Genomic DNA, 18,812 nt, shown 5'->3' with positions numbered 1-18,812 from the left:
CTCTTGAAGTCATCTTTACAGGACGGCCACTCCTAGGGAGAGTAGTAGCAGTGCTGAACTTTCTCCATTTATAGACAATTTGTCTTACCGTGGACTGATGAACAGCAAGACTTTTGGAGATACTTTTATAACCCTTTCCAGCTTTATGCAAGTCAGCAATTCTTAATCGTAGGTCTTCTGAGAGCTCTTTTGTGTGAGGCATAATTCACATCAGGTAATGCTTCTTGTGAAAAGCAAACCCAGAACTGGTGTGTATTTTTTAATAGGGAAGGGCAGCTTTAACTCACACCTCCAATCTCATCTCATTGATTGGACTCCAGTTGGCTGACACCTCACTCCAATTAGCTCTTGGAGATGTCATTAGTCTAGGGGTTCACATACTTTTTCCACCTGCACTGTGAATGTTTACATGGTGTGTTCAATAAAAACATGGTAACATTTAATTCTTTGTGTGTTATTAGTTTAAGCAGACTGTGATTGTCTATTGTTGTGACTTAGATGAAGATCAGATCACATTTTATGACCAATTTGTGCAGAAATACATATCATTCCTAAGGTTTCACATACTTTTTCTTGCAACTGTATATTGGGCACCATCCGTAGAATCTTATTCCATCACCTTGATATACTGGGCACCGCCTAAGGCTTTCATTCCACTACCTTGAGATACTGGATACCATCTCAGACTTTCATTCTACCACCTATATACACTGACGAGCAAAAGGGTAACAATGTTTTGAACTTTTGACTTTCAGGCTTTATATCTCACCATCCACTACAGCTTCGGACGTGAGACTCCCATCATTTTATAGACAATCATCTTGGCTATCTCATACATACATTGGACTTGCAGCTATTTAGCATATGATTAGTTCTGTAGATTCTTCTCATGTAACTGCATTGTTACTGTTCTGCTCCTGGTGGTGGAAGAATCTCTTTCTTCTTGTAGACTACAAATTACAACTTGTCCTCACATTCCCTAATAGCTCAGTGCGTTATTAGGTTGATTCCCAAGCGAAAGGACACTGGTTTGGATCCAGGAGCCGCCATGAATAAAAGAGAAACAGCCTCATCCCGTTCATCGATAGCGGCATCTCGTTCAAGGAAATTGCCAAACTGCATCATGTGAGCGCCATGACAGCTGGAAGAATACGAAATGAAGTCCGTCCATCCATTCCAAAGCCAAGAGGTGGACGTCCAGGCAAAACATCGGAGTCCACAAGTCGGCTCATCACAAGGTCTATCAGTTCTTGTGCGACAAACACGGCAGTGGAGGCGGCTCGTGTGCTTCGTTATAGTGAGATCACAGACGTCCATGCAAGCACCGTGTGACGTGCATTACACAAGCCTGGAATGGTGGCCCGAAAAAAGGTGAAGAAGCCTCGACTTCAATACTATCATAAGAAGCGTTGGCTCGAGTTTGCAAAAAAGTACGAAGAGTGGACAGTAGAAGATTGGAAACAGGTGATTTGGAGGAATGAGATGAAAGTCAAGAGACTGGGCTCTGATGGGTGCAAATGGGTCTGTAGGGGAAAAGGGGCTAACGGATTGAGAAACTGAAGGAACTTCAAGTTCGGTGGAGGAAGCCTGATGATATGGGGTTGTTTCACAGCCAAAGGCGTTGGATATTTCACTAGGATCGATGGTAGTCTCAATGCTGAGCTATATGTGAGTATACTACAAGACAAATTACTTCCTACACTCGAGTACTATGGGTATGAAAAGGACGACATAGTGTTCCAGCAGGACAACGACCCAAAGCACATGTTAAGATTGGCAAAGAAATGGTTTAATGACAATGAAGTAGATTGGTCCCCAGACCTCAACCCAATCCAACACTTGTGGGTAGAGTTGAAGAAAAAGCTGTATTCGTACCCAAGTGAGTCGACCAGTATGCACCAACATTGGGAACGAGCAGAAGAGACCTGGGAAAAGATTTCGGTCGAGACATGCTTGAATCTGATGGAGAGCGTGCCCAGAAGGATTCAGACAGTGCTGAAAGGTGGATTTACAAAATAATAAAAATTACAATTTAGAATTTAAGGAGTAAAACAGTAACAATGCAGTTACATAAGAAGAATCTGCAGAACTAATCATATGCCAAATAGTTGCAATTCCAATTTATGTATGAAATAGCCGAGATGATCGTCTATAAAATGATGGGAGTCTCCCGTCCGAAGATGTAGTGGATGGTGAGATATGGAGCCTAAAAGTCAGAAGTTCAAAACATTGTTACCCTTTTGCTCGTCAGTGTATATTGGGCAGGTTCGCAGACTCTTATTCCACCACCTTGATATACTGGGTACCGTCTTAGGCTTTCATTTTACCACCTATATATACTGGGCACCATCTTAGACTCTCAATCTACCACCTTGATATATTGGGTACTATCTTAGGTTCCCGTTCCTGCACCCTGAGAGATTGGGTGCTGTGTTATTTTATGGTCCTGGAGTATTGTAAAGTTTTTGAAGTTTATTACTATCAAGCAAATGTAACACTTTATAACCAAAGCTTGCTATATAATGATACTATATTAATACTTTATGTTAGCTATTAATGCCTAACCCTCCCCCGGCCATCCTCTTGAATCCGTTTAGACCACATTGGTCCTGCTGGCATCCCAAGAGGAAGACATCTCCTGTCTGTGAAAATGTGTCTCCTTCACATTCACATGAGAAATGAGTCTGCCCTTAATTGTGAGGGCTCTTTAAGACGCCGGGTGTGCGGAGCATTAGCCCTTTTTGTTTAGTGGGAATCAATAGGAGATTTATATCAAACTTATTAGCCGCTCCCTCCACATCAGGGACTCATAAACTTATGTATTCCTTAATTTTTTAAGAGGATTACCCCGGCCAGCTGACCCGCAGCGCTGCGATGCTGATGGAGTCCTATTCAATAGTAATAAGTATTAGGGGAATCTAAATATGAAGAGACACTTGCAATGCAAGAATATTGTTAATGAATCAAATCCTCTGCACCGGATCAGCTGTGCCTGGCAAATCTCACCAGAGGGGTCCCAGTGCCAGGTAGCCGCGCCCGGTGGACGCCATCAGTGGGTTTGCGCCCAGAGCACAATGAGAGACAGACTGCAGTGTCAGGCTTCATTAATGATAATCATTAGAATCCCAATTTGAAAACAGTGGGCGCTTCGTAACCTTTTATCCAGTCCCTTTTTGGGGAGGGGGCTCTTCTTTTGTGAAGGTCGGTTCAGCTGCTGAGTGTAAAATTCTGTCAGGGCGCCAGAGAGGACGGGCTGGGGTCAGATGATGGCTGTCACATATGCTGCCATAAGTCCGCAGCCCAGGGGATGGGTAAATGGTGCAGACGGCCTTTCAATACTGTCATATGCAGCTGCTTATGAGTTTATTCCACTTGTTAACGCTGATCTCTGATAGGTTGTTTGTTGTACTATGCTGGACTTTTCAGAGGATCTATAACTCATGTTTGGATCAGTACGATACAGTCCGCTGCCTGAGAGCATAGAGGATAATGAATATAGACAAATAACGGTGGTGTAATGATTAAACACTTCACCAGACGTATAGTATCTGTCTATCTAAAAAAGCCAAAAGAGTGCAAGAATAGAGCGCCACTCCCTGTACTTCCCAAAAAGAATAGATATAATTAACTTTTGTTTAATGAAAGTTGCTAGGAGACGAGAGGTTAATATATTTCTATCCTTGGATAGGTGAGGAGATAGGTGCACAGCACTCAGATGATAGGTACAATAGATAAAAAAACATTAGATAAGAATATAAAATAAATTGAACAAAAGTCGACACTATCAATAGGACTGAGATAAAATGTGACGATATCACTTAATGATGTATAGTATATTCCAGATCAATAGAATAAAAATCCAATAATCTTCGCTGGGGGGTTGTCTGCAGGATAAACTCCATACACCTGAGACTTTGATCCCCCCTGGCCAGGATCACACGTAGTATAATGAAGATGGCAGCACACTTCTCACCGGCTTCTGATCAATCCTTTTATTCAGAACAATTTGTGGCTCAATGCGTTTCGGGGGTTTTGGATATTACACCTTCATCAGGAGCAATGTGTACATACAATGAGTATAAAACAAACATAAAGGACTTACATATTTATAGTAAATTTATTAGGTTCATTTAAAAAAAACGGCGGGTATGGACGCCGATACCGGAACAGACGTTACCGGAAATGACATTTGATGACCCATGTGGAAGGCATCTTCCCATCTGATTCGATGCGTTCCACTCTGAAGCGCAGATATTCAGACCGGAAGTGACGTCTGAGTTTGTAGAATGCGCATCCTCCCTCCAGTTTCTTGCGTTCCACCCTAGAAGTCATCAGCTACAAATATATGGGGAGGTGGCTTAAGGGGTCTCTATGTAGGATACATCTAATCTTCAATCCATGCATTTTTATGGGTGAATTTCCAGTATGGCTTCTAGTAGCAGTAGATTAGGTTTGGAACATAATGAAGTTCTCCCTATTTAATGTCTGAAATCTACTTTTTTTCTATTGCCGGTAATGAAAAAGATCAACGAAAATATTATAACTATATAGTTTCATAAAAAAAAATAATAATAATTATATAGAGAGAGAAATGTATCGAATGGTATACAATAAAAACGTCAATTTCCACATGTTTGTCAACTATCAGTTAGTCAATTGATCAATTGGTAATGTGACTTCTTAATTTGTATCCATAAATAAATTCAAAATCAATAAATCACTGGATCAGTTCATCAGTTAAATACTAGTTTATATCTATAGACGAATAAATCAATAGATAGATTAATCACTAAGAAGCAAGCTGGAGAAATGAATCGATGGGTCAATTTGATCAATAAATCTTAAAAAATGATGGATAATAAATATTAATATATTATTAATTATTATTAAAGTGCCATTCATTCCATAGCGCTGTACATATGATAAGCGGTGCACATATATAATACAGACAACTGCACTAAGCATGAACAAGACGAGTTACAGAAGGAGAGAGGGCCCTGCCCGCGAGGCTTACAATCTACATGGTATGGGAGAAGGACACAGTAGGTGCGGGTGAAGCTGGTCATGGCGGTATAGAGGCAGCAGGGTCACTGGTTGGAGGCTTGTCTGAAGAGGTGGTTTTCAGGTTTCTTTTGAAGGATTCCACTGTCGGTGAGAGTCTGATATGTTGGGGCAGCGAGTTCCAGAGTATGGGGGATGTGCGGGAGAAATCCTGGAGGAGATTGTGGAGAGGTGATAAGAGGAGAGGAGAGAAGGAGGTCTTGTGAGGATCGGAGATTGCGTGTGGGGGTGTATCGGGAAAGTAGCTCAGAGATGTAGGGAGGGGACAGGTTGTGGGCGGCCTTGTATGTATTTGTTAGCACTTTGAAGTGAATTTGCTGGGCAATGGGGAGCCAGTGAAGAGATTGGCAGAGGGGAGAGGCAGAGGAGTAATAGGGTGAGAGGTGGATTAGTCGGGCAGCAGAGTTGAGGATAGATTAGAGGGGTGCGAGAGTGCTAGATGGAAGGTCACAGAGGAGAGTGTTGCAGTAGTCTAGGCGGGAGATGATGAGGGCATGTACAAGCATTTTCTCAGATTCAGAGTTGAGGAAACTGCGGATGCGGGAGAGGTTTTTGAGTTGGAGGCGGCAGGTGGTGGAAAGGGCTTAGATGTGCGGGCGGAAGGAAAGGGCAGAATCCAAGGTCACTCCAAGGCAGCGGACTTGGTTGACTGGGGAGAGTGTGCAGCCATTGATCGTGATAGATAGGTCTGTTGGGGGGGTTGAGCAAGATGAGGGAAAGATGATGAATTCTGTTTTATCCATGTTAAGTTTTAGAAAGCAAGAGGAGAAGGATGATATAGAAGATAGACATTGTGGGATTCTGGATAGTAAAGTGGTGATGTCTGGACCAGAGAGGTCGTCAGCATAGGAGTGATACTGAAAACCATGGGACTCTATGAGATGTCCCAAGCCGAAAGTGTAGATAGAGAAGAGCAGGGGTCCTAGGACAGAGCCTTGAGGGACATCAACAGAGAGGGAATGAGACGAGGAGGTGGTGCGAGAGTGGGAGACGCTAAACGTCCGGTCTGTGAGGTGATATGTGATCCAGGAGAGGTCCAGGTCAGTGATGCCAAGAGATGAGAGAGTCAGAGGACAGGTCAAGGAGAAGGAGGACAGAGTAATGGAGAAGGCTGAGGACAGGTCAAGGAGACGGAGGACAGAGTAATGGAGAAGGGAGAGGACAGGTCAAGGAGACGGAGGACAGAGTAATGGAGAAGGGAGAGGACAGGTCGAGGAGAAGGAGGACAGAGTAATATTTTTTGGTTTTGGCTGTTAGTAGGTCATTGGTGACTTTGGTGAGGGCAGTCTCAGTCGAGTGGTGGGGTCGGAAGCCAGATTGTAGCCGGTTATAGAGGGAGCAGGAGGAGAGGTGAGAGGAAAGTTTAGAATGGACATGTTGGTCAAGTAGCTTTGAGGCATACAGAAGAAGTGATATGGGGCGATAACTGGACAAAGCAGATGGGTCAAGTGAAGGCTTTTTGAGGATGGGTGTAATGGTAGCATGTTTAAAAGCAGAGGGGAAGACACCAGAGGTTAGTGATAGGTTGAAGAGATGAGTTAGGGCTGGGATAAACACAGTGGTGAGGTTAGGGATGAGGTGGGATGGGATTGGGTCAAGTGGTGGTGAGATGTGATCTGGAGAGTAGAGTGGAGAGTTTTTCTTCTGTAACGGTGGAGAAGCGGGTTTTGGGAGAAGAGGACTGAGCAGTTGTGTAGAGGGTCCGTGGGGACTGTGCGCTGAAGCTTTCTCTGATGTTGACCATCTTTTGTTTGAGATTATATATAGTAAAACAAAACATGCAATGCAACAGCTCTCTGCAAACCAAATAAAGTACAAAAATGCATAATAATTGCTAGTGCTATACTTATAAATTAGAGATGGTTAGCAAATCATTTTGTACAAAATTGGATATAATGGAGGCCATTTTGGCACCATAGATGACAGAAATTAAAGCAGGCCCAGCATGCATGTGGAACCTACACTCCCCAAATTGTATGGTAGCCGTCATGGCACATAACAGGTAGAATTTAGTGTTAGGAACCCGTCTTACAGAGATCGCCTTGACGTGCGGCAGACGGGCTCAAATAATTTTGTACAAAATGATTTGCCAAGTATAGCACTAGCAATTATTATGCATTTTTGTACTTTATTTGGTTTGCAGAGAGCTGTTGCATTGCACGTTTTGTTTTACAGTGTTGTTTTCAGCCATAGCAACTTGCCCCTGCGCATTGGGATGTGCTGACTGACCGCCTTTTTCTTTGCAATATAACTTTAGGTGAAAAAAAAAAATTCTAGCCTAAAATAACTTATTGATTGGATGAATTAAAAATAAAATAAATCACTACAACTGTAAAATATTAAAGGGTTTCCGTCACCTGAAAAATGGGTATTCAGCTGGCTGACATTAGCGATGTGCTAAGGTCAGCTGAACATAACTCTATTAGTGCCATCTCACTGCCTAAAGCCTTTATTAAGAAAAACGAACTTTTATAATATGCTAATTAGCCCCTAGGAGCGGAGGGAGGGGGGGGGGTGTTGAACCTGCTCCTAGAGGCTCTGTTTGCCCATCTCTTTTCAAGCCCTTCTTCTCCTGATTGACAGGGCCAGGCAGCGCTGCTCTCCTTCTGCCGGCCGCCGTGTCTACAGTGCAAATCTCGCGCCGTTCAGTATTCGGCGGAGGCGCAGTGAAGAAGCCGGCAGCCGCCGAGTGTTCTTTCCTAACTGCGCCTGCGCCGAATACTGAACGGCGCGAGATTTGCACTGTAGACACGGCGGCCGGCAGAAGGAGAGCAGCGCTGCCTGGCCCTGTCAATCAGGAGAAGAAGGGCGTGAAAAGAGGTGGGCAAACAGAGCCTCTAGGAGCAGGTGCAACGTCCCCCACCCCCATGCTCCTAGAGGCTAATTAGCATATTATAAAAGTTGTTTTTTAAATAAAGGCTTTTTTTCAAGCTGGTATAAGTTTCCTGAGACTGGAGAAAATGGTTGGCACGGCAGAACATTAGAATAGCTTTATATGCAGATAGAGTGCTCCAATATATTTGCGCTTGTAAATTTTCGGCAATAGTAAAGGGTAGGCAACTTTTCTATTGGTTGCTAGGGATGTTGCTAAGCTGTGACAAAGCCTTCTCATTGGCCCACAAGCTAGAAGAAGGGAGGGGTGATCACCTGATGTGTACTGTGTTAAAAAAAAAACTAACGAATATTCGATTTTACGAATATACAGCGCTATATTATAAATTTTCGCGATTAAAATTCGCTATTCGCGCTCAACACTAGTGATAATGTCACAACATTTACACCTCCTTGCACCACACTTAAAGGAACCTATTCTGCTCTGACTTTGTTTCTTCAAGAGGGACATCTGACTATTGAGATCTTTTTTTAATTTAGGACAGGAGGGGGCGCTAACATGTTTTTAAGTGTTTGAGCTTTCCGGAAAAGTTAAATTTGGGAATTTCGGAATGTTTTTTTCCTATAATGGGGTCTTTCTGTAGGACTGTCCAATGTTTCGTTAGAATTTTGCTTATTTCCATGTGTTCTATATTACAACGTGTAATAAGGCTAAATTGTGACTGTTTCGAGTTGTCCCGTTTGCTTCTTTTGCTTTTCAAACTATCTTTCTGGTTTTCTGTGAGGATTCTTTCACTAGACTCAATCAATTTCGTGGGCTAACTTTGGTCCGTGAATCTCTTCCTGAGTTTATCTATCTGGTCCTTCATAATTCTGTCGTCTGAGCAATTTCTTCTAATCCTCCTCATCTGACTGTAGGGGATATGGTTTTTCCACCTATGGTGGTGACAGCTTCTAAAATCGAGATAACTGTTAGTATCAACATTTTTAAAATGTGTTTTTGTGTAGATCTAAAAAAAAAAAAAGGCTTCTCTGGGATGATGTTACAGAGTAAGGCCTCCTTCACACGGGCGAGTTTTCCCCGTGGGGGCAATGCGTGAGGTGAACGCTTTGCACGCGCACTGAATCCGGACCCATTCATTTGTATGGGGCTGTGCAGATGAGCAGTGATTTTCACGCATCACTTGTGCGTTGCGTGAAAATCGCAGCATGCTCTATATTGTGCGTTTTTCATGCAACGCAGGCCCCATAGAAGTGAATGGGGCTGCGTGAAAAAATCGCAAGCAAGTGCGGATGCGGTGCGATTTTCACACTAGGTGATGATCGAGATGGCGACCCGATCTTTATTATATTCCCTTATACCATGGTTATAAGGGAAAATAATAGCATTCTTAATACAGAATGCTTAGTAAATAAGGGATAGAGCGGTTAAAAAAATAAAAAATATATTTTTTTTAAAAAATTAACCCCTTAAGGACTCAGCCCTATTTCACCTTAAGGACCAGGCCATTTTTTGCAAATCTGACCAGTGTCACTTTAAGTGCTGATAACTTTAAAACGCTTTGACTTATCCAGGCCATTCTGAGGTTGTTTTTTCGTCACATATTGTACTTCATGAAATTAATTTTTATTTATATAAAAAATAAAAATAATTTACCTAAATTTTTTTTAAAAATTGCAAATTTCCAAGTTTCAATTTCTCTACTTCTATAATACATAGTAATACCTCCAAAAATAGTTATTACTTTACATTCCCCATATGTCTACTTCATGTTTGGATCATTTTGGGAATGATATTTTATTTTTTGGGGATGTTACAAGGCTTAGAAGTTTAGAAGCAAATCTTGAAATTTTTAGAAACCCAATATTTAGGGACCAGTTCAGGTCTGAAGTCACTTTGCGAGGCTTACATAATAGAAACCACCCAAAAATGACCCCATTCTATAAACTACACCCCTCAAGGTATTCAAAACTGATTTTAAAAACTTTGTTAACCCTTTAGGTGCTCCACAAGAATTAATGGAATATAGAGATACAATTTCAAAATTTCACTTTTTTGGCAGATTTTCCATTTTAATAATTTCTTTCCAGTTACAAAGCAAGGGTTAACAGCCAAACCAAACTCATTATTTATGGCCCTTATTCTGTAGTTTACAGAAACACCCCATATGTGGTCGTAAACTGCTGTACGGGCACATGGCAGGGCCCAGAAGGAAAGGAATGCCATACGGTTTTTCGAAGGCAGGTTTTGCTGGACTGGTTTTTTTGACACCATGTCCCATTTGAAGCCCCCTGATGCAACCCTAGAGTAGAAACTCCAAAAAAGTGGCCCCATTTTAGAAACTACGGGATAGGGTGGCAGTATTGTTGGTACTAGTTTAGGGTACATATGATTTTTGGTTGCTCTATATTACACTTTTTGTGAGGCAAGATAACAAGAAATAGCTGTTTTGGCACTGTTTTTATTTATTGTTATTTACAACATTCATCTGACAGGTTAGATCATCTGATATTTTTATAGACCAGGTTGTCACGGATGCGGCGATACCTAATATGTATACTTTTTTTTAATTTATGTATGTAAGTTTTACACAATAATATAATTTTTGAAACAAAAAAAAAAAACATGTTTTAGTGTCTCCATAGTTTTTTTAGTTTTTGGGCGATTATCTTAGGTAGGGTCTCATTTTATGCGGGATGAGATGACTGTTTGGCACTATTTTGGAGTGCATATGACTTTTTGCTTGCTATTACACTTTTTGTGATGTAAGGTGACAAAAAATTGCTTATTTAGCACAGTTTTTATTTTTTATTTTTTACGGTGTTCATCTGAGGGGTTAGGTCATGTGATAGGTTTATAGAGCCGGTCGATACGGACGCGGCAATACCCAATATGTATACTTTTTTATTTTTCCCTATTTTTTACCAATTTATTTTAACTTTATTTGGGGAAAATGACGTTTTTGTTTATTTTTACTTGAAACTTTTAATTTTTGGGGGGGAAAACTTTATTTTTTAAACTTTTTTTTTTCACTTAATTTTTTGTCCCACTTTGGGACTTGAACTTTTTGGGGTATATTCCTTTACAATGCATTCCAATACTTCTGTATTGGAATGCATTGGCTGTATGAGTAATACTGTGTGTATTACTCATACAGCTTCCGGGGCCTGTGAGATCCAGCATGCCTTCCATGCCATCCAGCATGCCTTCCATGCATCGCGCTGCCTTCCATGCCATCGGGGTTCCCCCCACAGCCCCATGGGGACCCGATGGCACCACCGCCGCACCATGTAAAAGCCGCAAACTCGCAGGGAAAAAATCGCGCATTTTCCTGCAACGCACCCGCATCTTTTCTCGCACGTCACCCGCAACGCCCGTGTGATAGAGGCCTAAGTGTTAGATTTAGTCGTTCTCGTTTATTCCTTTAACAAATGTTAACAACCCATCGACCTCTCCATCCCAAATTAGTATAATATTGTCAATGTATCTCATATAGAATTTGATGTTTGGGTGTGTTGAAAAGCCTAATCTGTCCTCAAAAGCCCCCATAATTAAATTAGCATATGAGGGGGCAAACTTAGTCCCCATCGCTGTCCCCTTCTCTTGTTGATGGATGGTATCCTGGAATGAAAAATTATTATGATTCAGAATAAATTGGATCGATTTTAAAATAAAGGTCCTTTGTGTCTGGGGCATCTTAGGGTCTGTGAGCAGGACTTCTTCTATCTCTGTTAAACATAAGTTAATGATGATATCTGAGAAGATACCAGATTGGTTGTAAGCGTCAATTCACACACAGGGCAGATCCCTTGCAGAAATGTTTGCAACTGGAAACAAATTCTGTGATAAAAGGCGAAGGGACATTTCTGCATCAAATCTGCTGCATGTGAACATACCCTTAGGCTGGGTTCACACCGCGCATTTTGTTGCACATTTTCTTGGAACGATTTTGTCGCAGATTTGTGAGGCGATTATTGGCAATGGCGAAGAGAGTTCGGTTTAGTGGAATGACACAGGGTTCAGGTGCATAAGGACTGAGTCACATGGGACAGGGATGCCGTGATTGGGCCGGGAGAGGAGGCCGCCACAAGACCCGAATTTCCTTCACACACGTTTTACAGCCTTATTTTTTTAAACGCCATGAATTTAAAACTTTTTCGATTAAATTTTTTCAATTTGTAAGGTGCATTTTTCTGATGTTTTTCGAGTCTCATAGAGAAGAATATGGGAAAAACAGCAGAAAAAGGAGGACGTATACCGGAGCATCACTAATGCAAAACGCACTATTTGTGCACTTTATATTTCACTATAGAACAGGGGTTAGGATCTGGGGCACTACAGCTCTCAGCATTTTCCCTTCACTCCCTTCTGAGAACAGCTGAGCAAGTGTGCATGCTGGGAGTTGTAGTTTGGCAACAGCTGGAGTGCCACAGGTTTATGTAACGTCAGATCACAGCACTTTGGGTATAGAAAAATGGATGCTACAATACTGTTGTCTGGAACCAGTAGAAACCATTTGCATTGTAAGAAATGTTATATATTTCTGTTGGCTCTCTATTATTATTTGTCAAAAATTGCAATGAATTAAAAAACTGGAAGAGAATAAAGATCAGTTCAGTTTTAAGTCCCAAATGATATGCTGGTTAATTTCATAATTCATCTTTATAGGGGTTGGAGCTCCATTTTGCTGACACAGGGCACCAAATCCCCTGCATCACACAGCTATTGAGTTCAGTGAAACAATCCTGACTTCCTGCAGCCACCACTAGGGGGAGCTCTCTGCATAGCCTTCTACAGCCATTAAGTTCAGTCTTCAGCAAACTCCCTCTAGTGGCGGCTGCAGGTAGCAGAATTGTATGCTTGACCTCTGGGGCTCTGTGATGGGCATCTGGAGCTGTGCGTTAGAATTTTGCACCTATTTAGACAATGGTCTGAACTAAGATTCTTGAAGTATTACTAATCATTGCTAATAAATGTAAAATCACACATGATGTTATCTGTCTGTTCATAAATATTGCATTTAAAAGGGGTTTTGCCACAAAAAAATATTCAACATTTTTCAAACCAGCACCTGGATGTGAATACTTTTGTAATTTCATGTAATTAAAAATGCAATATAGCCACAATAAAATTCATCTGTATAGCTTCACCAACTTCCACCTCCACCATCTTTTCCTCATTTCTTGTCCACCTCACTGAGGTGGTCGCACAAGCTCAGTTTAAATCTTCAACTGTCATTAGCCATGGAAGCGGCAGATTTTGTGGCAAAAAATGCAGTGACTGAAAATCAGTTTGATTTTCAATTGCAGAATGTTTCTGCCACAAAATCTGCTGTGTGTGAAGGCACCTCACAGGGAAAAGGTTGCAGCAGAAAGGTCACGCCCCTGAGAAAGGACACGCCACTTTCCAGCCTGACATAAATTTCCAGCCTGAAATAAATCTTTTTACATCACTCATGGGAGAACCCCTTTAAGTCATTTGAAATGTTGCAAAACGTAACAAACAGAAACAATGACAGTCAATGATATAAAGATACAGAGACGGTTCTCCTCTACCTTCCTCCTGCTGTGATGACTCCGTCTTCTTCCACCGCTGTCATACCCAGATGAACAGGTCGGGCCCCTGAGCCGCAGGAAGGCAGCCTGTAGTGACACAGAGACGATGGAGCCTGAATCCAGGACCTAAAAATAGAATCCAATTACATGAGCACATCCTAGAGATTGCAAGCTCTGCAGCCCAGGAAATGTATTCCATGGCTGGTAATGATTGCAACTGTGTGAAATTAGAACAGAAGGTTATGTAACGTAAGCGCCTCCCATGAACTTACCGCTCCTGCGCCCCCTGGTATCTGCCATGACACCAGGCTGACCGGAGCGTGGGCAAGTCTCTCGTCTCATGCACTGCTCACTCCATATATACCCTATGAGAATGATATGGGGGATCCCGCCCGAGCGCCATGGAGCGGGGGGCACTGACAGGACAAGTGGTTGTCAGAAAACATGGAGGTGAATAAATGGCACAAAAGACGAAGGATAAGGCATGCAGCAGTGCAAGAAATCGGCTACAAAAAATGGTCTGCACATTTCAGATATACTTTGTGTGTCAGTTTCTGACAGTTTTCAGGACCTCTGCTTGCTGTCAGTGAATGGGAACATTCTTATTTATATAAATAGTTTTACATAATGGAGGGCTCTGATACAATGTAAAAAGCTGCATTAGAAACGCGACTCAGTGGCGTGCCCGGGGGGGGCCCAGAAGCAATTGAGCGCTTCCATTAATACAGAGAAAGGACCCGCCCCGGGTGCCGAACACCCTAAGCACACCACTGACGTGACTGCAGGTCCGCCACTGGGCTCAAGCTGTGAAAGGAGGATCGAGCGTGGATATCTGCTCCAGAAGCAGGGAGGGCCACTTGTTGCTGCGGTCTATCCCTTGTTGGGTTCACTCACTAATAGCCTATTAAACCCTACTGAAGTTATGACCCGAGCAGCAGAGGCAATGTCACAATTAAAGGGGACAGTCAGATATTCCGTATAGCCCTGGAGTGGGCCGATACAGTCACGAGGAGCCCCAGGAATATTGCTATAGATCAGAACCGCAGCTTCAGGCTGGACCTCTACTGCCCTCTGCTGCAGAGAAAGGGAATTACAAATGTAAGATTTACACCTTCTCCAATGTCTGAACTAAAGGAAATCTTTTACTAAGATGTTAATTCTATTCAGCAACTCCTTAGGTTTGTCTGTTTCTGGGCGAGCTGGGTGACAACATAAATAAATGCCTTAACTGCTCTCAAAGAGGGGAATTAATGGTTATATACCAGAAACCTAGAAAAGCCGAATGATAATCTCAATGGTGGCCATACTGGTGGTCACCCAGCAACTCCAGAAACAGTAAAATGCATTGTCCAGGATTATAAAATACATGGCTGTTTTCTTCCAAAACAGTGCCACTCCTGATCACAGGCTGTGTGTGGTATTGCAGTTTTACTCTCTATAAGGTTAGGGCTACACGACGACATTTTTGGTAATGGTAGTCAATGGTGTCTCACGGTGACTGCGACATGACAGTTGCACAAAAATCCATCCAAGTTGGATTTTTGTGGGACTGTCACTTCGCAGTGCGACACCATTGCTGGTCATCATTAAAAATGTTGCGGTATAGTTGTAATCTTTTGTCGCACGTTGCTGTGTAGCCCTGGCCTGACAATAGATTGGAGCTGCAACACTGAACAAAACCCATGGAGACAGGGCTCGTTTATTAAAGGGCATCTGTCAGGAGATTTCTCCCTATGACACCGGCTGACCTGTAATATGAAATATATGCAAATGAGCCTCTAGGAGCAACGGGGGCGTTACCGTTACACCTAGAGGCTCTGCTCTCCCTGCAACTGCCGCATCCTCTGCATTTTGACTTTAGAAGTCAGGGCCAGGCGGGATCACCTTTACACTGCCTGGCCCTGTCAAAGTGCAGAGGGAGCGGCAGTTGCAGAGAATCTCGGAGTAATGGTAACGCCCCCGTTGCTCCTAGAGGCTCATTTGCATATATTAAGACATCATTTTTCTCAGCAGTGCGGGCACATATGAACACGGGACCAACACAGATGCCTCCAGCTGCCAAGTGCACATGTAACAGGTCAGCCAGTGTCATAGGGAGAAATCTGCTGACAGGTGCCCTTTAAGGAGTCAAAAATGGCAAATAACCAAGGACTCCACCTCTCCCTATAGGGTGCTAGCAGAGCTCCCCCATTTGACGTCTCGCCCAGGGGTCTACATAGAGTTTGCCCTGAGCTGTAAGAAGGAGAAAAGTCTTTTATGTCATCTCTGCTCCTGACCATAAAATTCACAATTTCACACTTTTTATAACCTGTTACAGGCATTGTGAGCCCAAAACGCTGGAGCGGCACATCAAAGCCGGGCCATAGACGGGCACACTTCATCCAGCCTCAGCTGCCCAAATAGCATGGAGCTATGCAACAATCCAGGGAGTGACAATAGCACAGCGCCGTGCTGACCAGTGCGCTGCTCCATAGTCACCAACATACTGACCTCTGTGACCTCCGACCATTGCTAGGAAAGTCCTGTGCCCTTGTCAGGGGCTATATACATCCAGTATTCTGGACAGAGGATTGCATGTGGCAGTAGTGGTGGGCACACAGCTGGACTGAGATCAGGGGTCTCACTGTGGTGTTGTGCTTGGTGGGGCTCAGAGCGCCTCATGGTCAGTGTATGGCGTGCTACAGAGCATTGACGCACCTGCCGCTACTCAGCAGTGAGGCGTGGCGTTCAGCCTCGTCTGGCCTCATTCACATTTCTGTTATTTTCAAGTCCGTGAGAAAATCCACGGACGCTGCTCAGCTGAAAATAAATTTCTAGAGCGTCTCCGATCAGTCTTCGGTCAAAAACGGACGCAATATGGACGCCATCTGTGTTGTGTCTGTGATTTTCACCGACCCGTAGACTATAATGGGCGTGTTTGGTCCGCATCATGGATCAAAGTAAGGCCTCATGCACACGACAGTTTTAGCGGCTCGGGTGCGGACCCATTCACTTCAATGGGGCCGCAAAAGATGCGGACAGCGCTCCGTGTGCTGTCCGCATCCGTTTCTCCGTTCCGTGGTCCGCTAAAAAATATAACATGTCCTATTCTTATCCGCACTTTGCGGACAAGAATAAGCAGTTATATTAAAGGCTGTCTGTGCCGTTCCGCAAATTGCGGGAACGCACACGGACGCCATTCGTGTTTGGCGGATCCGCGTTTTGCGGACCACAAAACACACAACGGTCGTGTGCATGAGGCCTAATGCACGTCTTTTTTTTTACTGACCCACGGTGTGAACAGGCACATTCAAATCAATGGGTATGTGTGCTGTCCGCAGAAAACGGACACGGACAAGAAAATACGTTCATGTGCATGAGCCCTTATACTGAGCATCTGCTCAATTTGCATCCGTTTTTGTCAGTTCCGCCAGAGATTCATTAGGTTAGACGGGAGAAAAAGCCCTTTGTGGAGAACGGAAAACGAAACGGTGATGTGAACCCGGCCTACTGCTGAGACCCCCACCGATTAGGAGAAAGGGGGCCCGGTACTGCCTGCAACCCCTCTGAAAAGGATGAAGCGCCCGGTCGGGCATGCGTGCGGCCGCTCCATTCATTCCCATTGAAATGAATGGAGTGACCACGCAAATGTGTGACCGGCCACTCCGTTCTTTTCAAAGGCTGCAGGGGGTACGGGGCCCCTGTTCTGTGATCGTCGGGGGTCCCACTGTTAGGACTGTGGGTAGGGGATAAATTGTAAGAACTGCAATACCCCTTTAAGTTCCCATTAGACGGGACAATTTAGCAGGCGATTGTTGGGAAGGAAGTGTGGAGAAGACACATTTACATGCAGCGATCTCCTCCACAGTATGGGGAGCAGTGATCACTAATGCAATTGCTTGTCCTCATACAGAAGCATTCCTTCCTGACAATCATTTGCTCCTCAGTGGAGGAGACACATTTACATGCAGCGATCTCCTCCACAGTATAGGGAGCAGTGATCACTCATGCACAGGGCTCATGCACACGACCGTGCTGTTTTTTGCGGTCCGCACCAATAGCAATAGGTCAGTGTCATCTAATACATTCCAGAACTGTAAGGGTTAAATAGCATCATAAATCAATATAATGCTATGTGACCCGGTCAGTGCAGGGAGGTCAGGCCGGGAGCTGCGCTGCGGACTCGCAGTGTGACAACCGCTCGTCTGCAAGGGGCCTTAGGGCTGTGTCACACGAGCGAGTCCATTGTGGGAATCGCGCGCCGTGTGTGAGCGTGATCCTCCGTTCTGGATGGGAGCGCACAGTATTATACGGATTTAAGCCTCATGCACACGACTATGTACTTTGCAGTCAGCAAAAAAACGGATCAGTAAAAAATACAGATGACGTCCGTGTGCATTCTGTATTTTGCGGAACAGAACAGTTGGCCCCTAATAGAACAGTTCTATCCTTGTCAGTTATGCAGACAATAATAGGACATACGGACACGGAACGCACACAGAGTAACTTCCGCTTTTTTTTGCGGACTCATTGAAATGAATGGTACTATATACTGGTAAAATACTGAAAAAGCCATACGGTCGTGTGCAAAGTGAAACGCTACGACAGCCAGGGGCTGGTGTATCTTATACATGTGGTGCAAGGACTGCCACAGATAACTTACGACGAGGCGCATGCGGCAGCGCAGAGGAGGCGCAAGGAGCCGGTCTTAGTGAATGTGCCCCACTGACTGTGAATAAGGCATTAGGCCGGGAGGTCGAGGAGCTGCCGGAGACCATAATGGCCTCGAAAACAACCAGAACCAAAAGTGCACCGAACCCCCCTAGTATCGCCAGTACGTTCCTCTAGTAACTGAGGGGTCACAGCGCTCGGACCCCCAGACCTCCAGCAATGTAAACCCTGAGGAGTCTCCCCTCCCGTCTATAGGATATTCACTGTGGGGGGGGAAACCTCCTGTATAATGTGCACAGGCTCCTATATATGGATGTACATGTGTCACTGCTCCCATGTGTATACAGAGGTCATGTATGTACATGTGTCACTGCTCCCATGTGTATACAGGTCATGTATGTACATGTGTCACTGCTCCCATGTGTATACAGAGGTCATGTATGTACATGTGTCACTGCTCCCATGTGTATACAGGTCATGTATGTACATGTGTCACTGCTCCCATGTGTATACAGGTCATGTATGTACATGTGTCACTGCTCCCATGTGTATACAGAGGTCATGTATGTACATGTGTCACTGCTCCCATGTGTATACAGGGGTCATGTATGTACATGTGTCACTGCTCCCATGTGTATAAAGGTCATGTATGTACATGTGTCACTGCTCCCATGTGTATACAGAGGTCATGTATGTACATGTGTCACTGCTCC

This window comes from Bufo bufo, chromosome 10 (assembly GCF_905171765.1).
Source record: "Bufo bufo chromosome 10, aBufBuf1.1, whole genome shotgun sequence".
Lineage (NCBI taxonomy): Eukaryota > Metazoa > Chordata > Amphibia > Anura > Bufonidae > Bufo > Bufo bufo.
This window is presented reverse-complemented; position numbering follows the sequence as displayed.